We start from the raw sequence: 11,359 nt of genomic DNA on the forward strand, positions 1-11,359 counted from the left end.
CGATCCAAGATCGCGGTCGGCCTCTCAATATAATTCAGGATCGCATCTACCTGAATGTCCTCTAGCGGTACCACTGCCGTTTCGTCGGCTACACACTTCCTCAACTGGGATACGTGAAAGGTGTTATAGATCTGACTCAACTCCGCAGGTAGGTCCAACTGGTATGCTACCTTACGTACTCTGGCGGTCACTCTGAGCGGACCGATATATCGAGGCCCCAACTTGCTCCGCTTCCTGAACCGGATCATCCCTTTCCGTGGGGAAACTTTCAGGAGCACAAAATCTCCGACCTGAAACTCAAGCTCAGATCGTCGTCTATCCGCGTAACTCTTCTGACGACTCTGCGCCGTCAGTAACCTCTGTCTGACCTGCTGAATCTGCTCGGTCGTCTTCAACACTATCTCGGTGCTGCCCATAACTCTCTGCCCCACCTCTCCTCAGCAGATGGGAGGGCGACACTTTCTCCCATACATGAGCTCAAAGGGAGGCATACCAATGCTCGAGTGATAGCTGTTGTTGTAGGAGAACTCAGCCAGGGGTCAATAAGTGTCCCAACTCGCTCTGAAGTCCATGACACAGGCGCACAACATATCCTCGAGCGTCTGAATTGTCTGCTCACTCTGTCTGTCTGTCTGTCTGTGGGTGATATGCAGTACTGAAATGTAAGCGCGTGCCCAGCTCCTCGTGAAATTTCTTCCAAAACCTAGAAGTAAAACACACGTCTCGATCTGACACAATCGAGATCGGCACTCCATGCCGAGATACCACCTCTCTCATATAAATCTCGGCTAACTTCTCTGCAGAGGAGCTCTCACTAATAGCAAGGAAGTGAGCACTCTTCGTCAATCGATCCACAATCACCCAAATCGCGTAAACTCCACGTGTCGTCCTCGGTAACTTGGTAATGAAGTCCATAACGATCTGTACCCACTTCGACTGGGGAATCTCCAGAGGCTGCAATGGACCATGTGGACGCTGGTGCTCTGCCTTGACCTGTCGGCAAGTCAAGCATCTCTCAACTACCCATGCAACATCCCTGTTCATACAAGGCCACCAGTAATCCCTCTTCAGGTCTAAATACATCTTGGTGGCCCCAGGATGGATCGAAAATCTTAATTTGTGCGCCTCCTCCATCAGTATGCTACGTGCTCCGCCCGTATAGGGCACCCAAATCCGCCCTCTAAAGGTCATAAGCCCTCGGTTATACGTCACAAACTCGGATACTTGCCCAATCACCCGTTCCTTCTTGCGGTTCTCCGGTCTCACAGCCTCCGCCTGGGCCTCTCGAATGCTATCCAATACCGGAGTCACCACTGTCATCCTCATGCACACATCTCGAATCGGGGCATTCTCCGCCCTGCGGCTCAGGGCATCAACTACTACGTTAGCCTTTCCCGGATGATACATGATCTCACAGTCGTAATCTTTTACCACATCCAACCATCTCCTCTGATGCATATTCAGGTTGGGCTGATCCATCAGATACTTCAAGCTCTTGTGGTCCGTGTATATGGTACACCGAACCCCATACAAATAGTAGTGCTAGATCTTGAGGGCGAATACCACAACCCCAACTCTAAATCGTGGGTGGGATACCTCATTTCATGAGGCTTCAGCTGCCTCGATGCATATGATATCATGTGTCCTCTCTGTATAAGCACCGTACCCAATCCGGATATAGACGCATCGCAGTAAACCACAAAGTCCTCCATCCCATCAGGAAGGGCTAACACCGGGGCTTCGCACAATCTCTGGCGAAGGGTCTCAAACGAGGTCTGCTGCTCAGGACCCCAAGTAAAAGCAACGCCCTTCGGGGTCAATCTAGTGAGAGGAACGACAATCTTGGAGAAATCTCTGATAAATCTCCGGTAGTAGCCGGCCAATCTCAGAAAACTCCTGATCTCGGTGGGGGATCTCGGCACCTCCCAAATCATGACATCCTCAACCTTGGCCGGATCGACCAAAATCCCATTCTGATTAACGAGGTGCCCCAAGAACTGGACCTCTCGTAACCAGAAATCACACTTGGAGAATTTGGAATAAAGCCTCTCCGATCTCAATACTCCCAAAACCTCTCTAAGGTGCTCCTCATGTTGTCCCCTAGACCTCGAGTACACGAGAATATCGTCAATGAACATGATCACCGATCGATCCAGCATAGGCCTGCACACCCGGTTCATGAGATCCATGAATGCTGTCGGTGCGTTGGTGAGCCCGAAAGGCATCACCACAAACTCGTAATGCCCAAAACGAGTCCTAAAGGCTGTCTTCTGAATATCCTCCTCACGTACTCTCATCTGGTGATACCTTGATCTGAAATCAATCTTGGAAAACCAAGATGCACCCTGCAACTGATCAAACAGATCGTCGATCCTCGGAAGTGGATAACGGTTCTTGACCTCAGCTTGTTCAACTCCCGGTAATCAATACATATCCGGTGTGAACCAGCCTTTTTCTTGACAAAAAGGATCGGTGCTCCCCACGGCGAGCTACTCGGCCGGATAAATCCCTTTCCCAACAGCTCCTGAAGCTGCGAGAATAACTCTTGCATCTCTGGCGGCACAAGGCAATAGGGTGCTTTGGTGATAGGTGCCGCCCCCTGAAGCAAATCAATACGAAACTCGACCTACCTCTCGGGAGGTACACCTGGTAACTCCTCGGGGAAAACGTCCGGAAACTCACTCACTACCGGAACCTCAACGACAGAACTCGGTCTCTCCGTGACATCCCGCGTATCCGCCACATACGCCAGAAAACCCATGCAACCCTGCTGCAAGCTCTGCCTCGCTCGAGCAGCCGAAAAAAATGCTGACCCAGATCGGGTACCCTCGCCGTATACGGTAAGTACTCCCCCACTAGGGTTTCAGATGGTCACCATCTGACGCTCACAGTCGATCAGAGCTCCGAATCTGCTCAACCAGTCCACGCCCACGATGACACAAACATCCCCCATCACAATAGGTACCAAATCTATCGGAAACCCGACTCCAAAAATCTCAAGCACACATCCCCGGATAACATCAGTCGCAAGAACAGCATGCTCATCAGCTATGGAGACTCTCAGCGGTCGAATCAATGCCTCTAGTCGTATACTGATGTGGTGACTAAATGCTAACGATACGAAGGACCGACTCGTACCCGAGTCAAACAACACCAGAGCAGGTACATAACTCACGAGAAAAGTACCTATGCACATCACAAATAAGCACCATATATATAAACAAAAGAATAAGCAAGAGATCACATACCAGCCACAACGTCGGGTGCTGCGCAGACCTCCTCCGCTGTCAACTGGAAGGCTCTACCGCGAGCCTTCGGTGCCTCGGCCTTCATCGGCCGACTCTCGGTAGCTCGAGTAGCAGAAGGCGCGGATTCCTACGCTGATCCCTGAAGCAATTGCTGGCACTCGGCCTTCCTATGGCTAGTCTGGTTGCAGTGGAAGCAAACCGAAAATCCCTTGCGGTAATCCCTCGCGATATGCCCCTCCTTCCCGCACTTGTAACACACACCTGCTCTGCACACCCCATCATGGCTCTTGCCGCACTTCCCACAAGTGCGGCCCTTCTGACCCCCCGATCTCGAATCAGCGGGCTTTGCCCGCTTGGCCGCCGGCTGAGACTGTGCCGGCCGCCTATCCCTCCTCCGAGACTCCGCCTCCTCCCTGGCCTGAGTCTCTAGCTCAATCTCCCTCTTCCGAGCATTTGCCTGAAGCTCGACAAATGTTCGGTATGTCGAGTGCACCACAAACTCACGAATGTCTCTCCTTAGTATGCTCAAATATCGGCTCATACGTGCCTTCTCAGTAGACACGTGCTCAGGGAAAAACAACGCCCTCTCATGAAACATCTGTATGATCACAGTCACAGACTCAGTCCCCTGCTTGAGGGACAAGAACTCCTGGGCCAACCGTTCCCTCTCCACCGGTGGAACGTACTCGTCTCGAAACATAGCGTTGAACCTCTCCCAAGTTACTGCGGTAAGCTCTGCAGTAGTAAAGTCAGCTGTCACAAACTTCCACCAGTCCTTTGCTCCCAAGCAAAGCTGGTTCAGCGCGAACCGCACCCTCAAATGTTCTGGGAAGGAGCAAGTGTAGAAACAACCCTCAATGTCAGAGATCCATCGCATGGCGGAAATCGGGTCCTGAGTCCCGTCAAACTCCGGTGGCTTCATGTTGCTGAACTCTCGGTACAGCAACGAGTCACCCTCTTGTGGCCTAGCAGCGGCGACGGCTGCGGTGGCTGCAGCAACAGCAGCCTCAATAAGAGCAGCATATCGCTCGTCAAATATCCCAATCAGCGTGGTCTTGATAGACCCAAACATCTCTGGTATCTCAGCCCGAATGGCTGTGGCCACCTCCTCGTGAATCAACCTACGAATCTCCTCATCACTGGTACCGCTGGTACCACTGCCTCCTGTGTTGTGGCGCGTAACCACCATGATGCCTCTGAAACACAACATAAAATAATCAGAGACTCGACCGAGATTACTCACACTCGATCAACCGTTCCTACTTGCTCCTTAGCACCCTGAGGATTCTTACCTGGAATGCTTACCGATCCGATGCTTTCAGTAGTACGGGCCCAATACTACCTTCCATATCGTATCCGTATCCACCCCAAGTCCTCCTCCTAGGATCCCAACTCACAAGTACTCTATGAAACTCTGAACACAGCCTACTCTCTAGCAGACTTCTCATAAGCTACTCTCTGCTACCTAAGTGCACTCAAAACTACTCCCAGCAGCAGAAACTCCTAGGCTAAGGCATCACAAATCAGGCCACTCTAGTCCTAACATATGAATTACCTAGCCTACTCTAGCATGCATAACAAATCTCATAATATCATAACACGTAACGTAAGGGTATTTTGGGAAATCACCGTTCGGGCGCTGGCTGATTGTACACACTGCTCTTTTCCGCTTTTTCTGGAAATCTTTTACTATTTTTAGAAAAATTGTTTCTTTTTGAAAACTTTTCTCAAATCCTCAGTTTGAGTCCAGATATGCCCGAAGGTGTATCTGAATCCCTCAAACCAAGGCTCTGATACCAACTTGTAACGACCAGAAATTTCAAACCAAAATTTTCATTTTTAATACTCATAAAACATATGTCTCATCATAAATTCTCAAAATAAATCAACAAGTTTTCAAAACAAATATTCAAATCCAGGATCCACAAACATAGCTCCAATACAAGGGTGTGTGTGTACCATCATGCCGGTGCCTTCCCGCGATCCTCTGAGGTACCTGATACACATAACACATAACACAGTAAGCACGAATTCTTAGTGAGTTCCCCAAAATACCACATACAACAATTTAGCCACCCGAGGCTATACTCTGTAAGACCCTCTGGTCTATGTGTCTCAGCGGACCCTCCAGTCCCGTAGCTCGTTGGACCCTCTGGTCCGGTCTAGCTCGTTGGACCCTCCGGTCCGGTCTGATTGAGGACCCTCTGGCCTCATAGTTCGTTGGACCCTCCGGTCCGGTCTAAGCAACAAATAATATAACATACAATACATATCACACAACCATGCATAACTCAAGCAAGCACATAAGACCCTCTGGTCACATACAGTTTCCACTCTAGGTAAAGTATAGTGAGAAGACTCACCTCGTAAGCTAGTAAGTAAAAGCCTCGTGCTCGGGAATCCTCGATCTAGCCTCCGCCTAATCACAAGGATAATATCTCTAATTAATACCCTCCTCATACTCGACTACACCACTCATTTGACCAACCCTAAATTCGACAGAAGTCAATTCCAGTCAACAGTCCATTTTGACCAGACTCGCCGAGTGCACTCGTGCGAATTGTCGAGTCCCATCGATTCTCAGCAATCTCATGAAGGTCCAGCTCTTCGATTTAACCCCTAACTCGCCGAGCTATCGCATGATCGAGTTCATCGGGGCAAACCCTAACCGGATCGTCGAGTCGGCTCATCAACTCGGCGAGCCCGTTCGGTCTCAAATTGTATTCAGGTGATTTCAAGGCAGAAAACTCTCTCACACTCTAGATCTAAGCTCTCCAGGCCTGAATATCATGTAAAGCCTCGAGCTTTACGTTCATGCATGGCACTAAAGGGCTAAAAATGCCAAGAACAAGCTTGAGAATAAGTCTCTCATTCAAGGGGCTATCATGGCTGAATAAAGCAGAGAACTTTCGACTCTAGGGACCTTACAAGGTCCAGATATGATGTCTATTTCTAAGAATGTGCTCAAAACCTTCAAGGTCCCCAAATAATATGGAAATGAAGCCCTAACTCTAAAACCATGAAGATCTATCCATACAAGAGAAAAAGGTACGAACTTTATACCTTGAATAGAAGCTCCTGGATGTCTAAGCAGCAGATCTAGAAACCTCTTCACAATCCTTGCTTGGTATCCTTCTTCCCTCTACCAAAGTGCACCAAAGATCTCAAACAATGGCTCAAAACTCTCTCAAAAGCTCAAGGGGGCGATTAGGGTTTCACTCAGTGAAAGGAAACAGATGGAGAGCTGCAAATGAGGCTATACTTATCCTTATATAGGCCCCAAACCCGGGGATTTAGGGTTTCAACTCACAACGCCTACTCGGCGAGTCTAATCCCAGACTCGTCGAGTAGATCATTAAACCCATGTGGCCATCCCGACTCTACTCGGCGAGTTATAGCGCCAACTCGTCGAGTAGGTCAATGAATCCTCAAAAATTAAAATACTTAAAATAACATACCTGGGAATCCGGATGTTACACTTTCATGCAGTTTCCATGGGATACCCCCATCATCTTTCATACAAATGTCATGGGCTACCCCCATGGTCTTCCATGCAAGTATCACAAAGACAACTAGCATAATACATCGTATAGTGAGAAGACTCACCTCGCAGACGTAGTCAATTGCTAAAAGCTCTCACAGTTAAAGAATGGGTGCTAGACACTTCCTGATAAGCCACACGAGTTAAACCCTTAGTTCACCTTCTAATACTAGCAAATTAAGCAAAATTCAACTATGGTCAAAATTCAACGGTCAAAGTCAACTCCAGATGACCTCCACACCGTAGCCAACCAATGGTCACGTTGTGGATAACCAATTTGGTCGCAACCAAAAACTGTCTCCATGTCGTGGAAGGAATGCTGACACGCCGTGGAAATGTCTAGCTGAAGTGATCGTGAAATCCCACCTTGCCACGCCGCCATGGCATCCAACTTGCGATGTCGTGATTACTAAACTTGGGCAGCTTAATGGATTAAGCTGTTAATCCTCAATTCCTTGAGCTTAAACTTTTTAAATAGCTTCTTAAGGTCTAATAAAACATAAAAATTGACGGGTTTTGAGCATAACTACAAATCATATGTGTTCATGAATCCCTAATGCTTTGGATCTATGTTTTCACTAGTTGAACATGCAAACTTGAATACAAAAGAGAAACCGTAATATGTATCGATAAAATCGAAATTAACCTAATACTAGGGTTTAGATACATACCTCAATTGTTATGTAGTAATAACAATTAATCCTTGTAGATCTTGAACTCTTGAAAGCAAGTGCCTCAAATGTGACACATCTAATGGCTTACAAACACTCTTTGCAAGAGGATGAAAGGATATAGGAGGAGATTGCGCCAAGATTTCGGCTATGCTAGGGTTAGAAGCAGGGTGGTCGAAAATCCCAAGGGTTAGGCTCCTTATATACTTAAGGTTGCTTAGTCCCAAAGCTAGGGTTTGCAGGTGGAAACCCTAATTTCCTGCTGAAGGCCTAAGAAGCCCATGGACTCCTCATCTAGAAGCCTTGGACAAAAACTTATAGGGCCTTCCCTATAATATTCATCCACTCCTATCTATGGAGTCCAAGATCCCTATTTCACAACTATCAGTTAAATGCAAAACAACCCCTGTCCTTTTAATTAATTCCTTTAATCCCAAAACTAATTCCAAATTAATTTCTGATTAAATATTAATTAAATAACATGATTTATAATAAATATATTATTCTCATAATCTATTAATAAATCATTTATATCAATTTATTATTCCAAATAATAAATCTAACTTCTCTCCAAAAGTCATCATGTCAAGTTGCAAAAGTGAAGGCAACCCAAAAGGACTATACTACTATCAATTCAAGTATATACCAATTATAATTATGGGCTTAGACACCTAATCCAACAAAAATCAATTATTTTCAGTCATGCATGTCCAATGCAAGTCTAGCATTCAAACTAGGTCAAAAAAATGGAGAAATAACACTAAGATCTCATGTATGGATCTCATTACACCAACAAATTTTAGATCTGGAACATATTTCCACCAAGGGACCTCAATCCATAAAGTTGCTAACTTTATGAAATCCATACTCTTAACTCAACCCAAAATGGATAAAAGTGGGTAGAAACCTAGATCTAGCGTGACATATGAGAAAGGTGAAGAATTTATACCTCCAAAAGATAAAAAATGAGGTGAAGATGCAAGATCTGAGATGAAACCAAGCATACAACCACCAAGATGAGCTCCTTCATCCTTCAACATTCACAAAGATGGCTTCACACATTCAAAACACACATATGAAGGCTAGAAAAGAATACATGAGAAATGGATGTTACAATAACAACATACTTTGAAAAACATCATAGAAAGAATTATTAACCTCAGATTTACTTCCTTGTGATCACTTACGTGCCAGTTTGTTGCAAGATTAAGGATCCAATGAGAACCCCTCTAATGGAATCAAACCCACACACCAAATAAAAAAAGGAAGAGCCAGTAAATTAGAGTTTATTCAAAACTCAAGAAACCTAGGATAGGGGTGAGAATTCAGTTATGAAGAGAGAGAGAGAGAGAGAGAGAGAGAGAGAGAGAGAGAGAAAGTATGGATGATTTTAGAAAAAGGAATAACTGGCTCTAGGGTTTATCCTAGCAGTCTATTTATAGGTATCTGTTAGAATCCTAAGTGGATACAAACTCTAGAGTTTATCTTTATCTGATTCAAACCAACTCTATCCTTATCTAAGGATGCTCAAAATCATCCATAACTAGGATTCTGGGAGCTTCTGGAATATTCCAATTAATTCTTATGATTAATTAATAATCAAGCGCTTTCAATTAATTAAATCCTTTTAATTAATTTACCAAAATAATTTCTAATTAATTTATTAATTCCTTAATAAATTAACACATTATTAAACTCCATTTCCTTATGCTATTTGCATCACGAGGCCAAGCCAAAAGTACCCTACTATTATTAGAAATATTACCATATCAGTTAATGACCTTAGACACCATTTCCAACAACGACGTCTTCAACTAAGATGTGAAGGTTGTGTGTGTTTCACTCTAAGTCATAACTAGTACTTACATGCCAACTAAATGTTTACTCAAAGTGCCCATTTATTTTGTACATAACATAAATATTCATACCTTATGAATATAGTTAGTTTTGTTCTCTTTTATTATCATTTTCTAGAAATATAATTTCCCAATTAGTTGTTATAATATTATTTTCATAAAATAATAATTCTCCAGTTAAATACAAGTATTTATTATATTGATTAATAATCAAATTACTTCAATAAATAATCAATTAGTAGTAACTTGCTATAAGGTGTGACTCTATATGATCATATGTCATTAGAAAATATCATTCTATAATGACACTTGGGCATAAAGATAATTCAATCTTCCATTTCCACAAGATTCATTATAGATTGATATAAATGGTGGTAAATGTCTAGAAATATTTCACCGCCCCCAATAACATACGACGAATAATGTCATTCATCAACATCCAATTCCCAAAAACTCAAAGCTACAATTGATGTATAAGGTAAGTTTATCAGTTATCCCTTTGTTACATAAATCCTATTGAACATGATATTTGGATCGCAATTAATCTCATTTGGTTCTCAACTCTAGGTAACGCGTGTTAGATGTCTAGCTCTCAATACATAAGAGGAACAAATTCCATGTTGACTACATAAGCCTCTTGAATAGTTAATACCATACATGATAATAGCCTTTCTAATAACATGTTTAGAGATCAACATTTAATCACATAAAAGTATAACATTCCCTGCACTTAAGTCCCTATACGCATCTCAAGTATTAAAGATACAAAGATAGTACCTTTTGTTAAGCATCACTCATGATAGTAATCCATGACTTAATCTTGATGTGGGTCATGTTCAATACTAGTTCTTTGACAAGTACCTATGAATCTTGGTTACAACCTATTGCCTACTTTCATCTTATAAGAGTCAACCAATCCAACTCATATTATCCATACTTCATAATAACTCCTATAATTATACCCGACTATGAAATTTTAGAATAATTAGATTATTCATGGATTAAACATGTTAATATAGAACACAATAAGTATTTATGTAAAAATCATATCTCAATATATCAAAACTATGAAATAATTGTGACCCTAATGTTCTAATATCCAAAAACTAAATTCAAATCAAATCTCATTTCTAGAATAACAAAGTCTTATAGCTCAAGTGTGATGTTTTATGATTAGCTTAAAATAAGGACTTTATTAATGGGTCTAACAAAATTTAATTTTTTTAAATTATGCTAATACAATAATCTTCATATATAACTTTATTGTAAGTATATTTAGATTACTTGGATAATATGAGTGGTGTTCTGATGTGACATAAATTTTCGTAGCTTGATTAAGTACACTCTTGAAGTCCTAAAAGATTTTTAGGTTATCCTTGAGTGGAATGACTCAACTTAGTTTTTCAGTGAACTCATTAATCAAATCATATTTGATTACAATTCTGAAGTAGCAATGTATTCTGATTCTGTAGTAGAATGTGTAATTATGTTTTGCTTGGACCTCATCCCAACAAAAATCGTTTTTCATTCATAATGATGTGATAATCCAATTCATAATTATCTTTATCTGTTTTGAGGTCAGTATCTTATGTATCTCTTTACATAAAGATCTTCTTCTAAACTGACTAACTTATATACATTTTTAGTTCTTCTTAAGTACTCTTAGAATGTCCTTTATAATCGTATAATGACTTGCCCATGTATCTAATTGATATCTTATGATATGTTCATATCATATCATATACCTAGTCTTATGCATAATGTGGCATAAATGATGCACTCATTTTTTTTGAAGCAAATCGAATATGAATCATTTTATCTAACTCAAATCTATATGTTAGGTCCTTTTGAGTATGATGGGTTTTATAGGTTACAAAAACTACATTCTTGCGTGATTTCACCTAAAACTTAAGGGCACATGCAATTTAAAGGATCTATGCCATACAATTTGAATGTAACATAATATGAAAAACAAAACTAACATGAGCCCTAATTGAAACAAAAACAAAGGTAGGGTTACATACTTTTGATTTGTTGTAGTAA

This window comes from Lactuca virosa, chromosome 4 (assembly GCF_052849685.1).
Source record: "Lactuca virosa cultivar CGN04683 chromosome 4, Lactuca_virosa_CGN04683_v6, whole genome shotgun sequence".
Lineage (NCBI taxonomy): Eukaryota > Viridiplantae > Streptophyta > Magnoliopsida > Asterales > Asteraceae > Lactuca > Lactuca virosa.